Below are 1,194 nucleotides of genomic sequence, written 5' to 3'. Positions count from 1 at the left end.
GTATATTCGTATTTATATATTTATTGTTTATAAGTTGCCCACAAGGGGGCGGTATGCAACGGGGTGCAAAAAGCTGTAAACATTCTTTATTTTGGGAGCAATAAACCATAGAAACAAATAAAAATGTCACTGGGGTTAAAATAAAAGTAAAAATAAAATAAATAGCAGTGACAGCAGCATACAAAATGAGGTATTATTCATACAACCTGACCCTGCCTGCTGACAGTGCTCTGACAGCCTTTCAGTTTGTGCAGTGTGCAATACCTCTTATGAAAGTCTCAAAGTCCTTCAGAATTTACATTTATGTAATACATAAATACATAATACATAAAGACTAACTTTAGGCATTTATAAATGTTTATTTGTCATTAATTAGTAGTGTTCTGTGTTACACTTTATGATAAGTCTGACAGTTGTGGATATTTATAGCACAGTACAATATTAATATGTTAAAATACGTGTTTCTTATTGTTATTGTGCYCACAGTAAGCTAGTATGAAATATTTAATACAGCACCTTTAGATGTAACGTGAACAGATTTGTCTCATTTGGTAAGAAACTGGAAAGTTTTGTCWTTTTCTCGTTTTTAATTATTTCATAATTAACATTTATTAATGATTTACAAAGTGTTTACRGATGAATTCATAACCTATCTATAAACTCTTTATAAGTTATCTATAAGGGGAGCCWTWTTGTAAAGTGGTACAAAAAAGTTTGCACAGTAAAYYCTCCTCACCAGTTTTTCATWCATTTTACTGAACATAGATAAAATATTCTCAAACACATCATGTGAGAAAATCCAGCCGTCATTTGTCAGTTAAAAGACTTTTTATGCAGGATTGTTCAAACTTTCTTAAGAAGAGAAGAAGAACTCTGTCAGCTTGATTCATTCTGGACTTCATTATTTCACTCATTAGCGCCTCTAGTGTTTGAACATGGAACTGCACCCACCATCATCASTCCCAGGTTAAAGAGTAACTTACCCCCAAATTAACTTTTTTTAGCTGATAAGCTGTCTAGAATGTGTCTAAAATGTTATATAGTACTGTTTCTGTGCTAATTTTGATGTTTTTGTGCGTATTTGTTCAAATCTGTAATATTTGTTTGTTGTAAAAAAGTCTTTTTGCTGCTCATATGGGTAGAGCAGTGGTACTGCAGGCTAATTTACATACTGGTTAACGGCTCTCCACGGTG

Source organism: Austrofundulus limnaeus, unplaced genomic scaffold (assembly GCF_001266775.1).
Source record: "Austrofundulus limnaeus strain Quisiro unplaced genomic scaffold, Austrofundulus_limnaeus-1.0 Scaffold1920, whole genome shotgun sequence".
NCBI classification, from domain to species: Eukaryota; Metazoa; Chordata; class Actinopteri; order Cyprinodontiformes; family Rivulidae; genus Austrofundulus; species Austrofundulus limnaeus.
The sequence above is the reverse complement of the archived record's forward strand: the minus strand, read 5'-3'. Positions refer to the sequence as shown.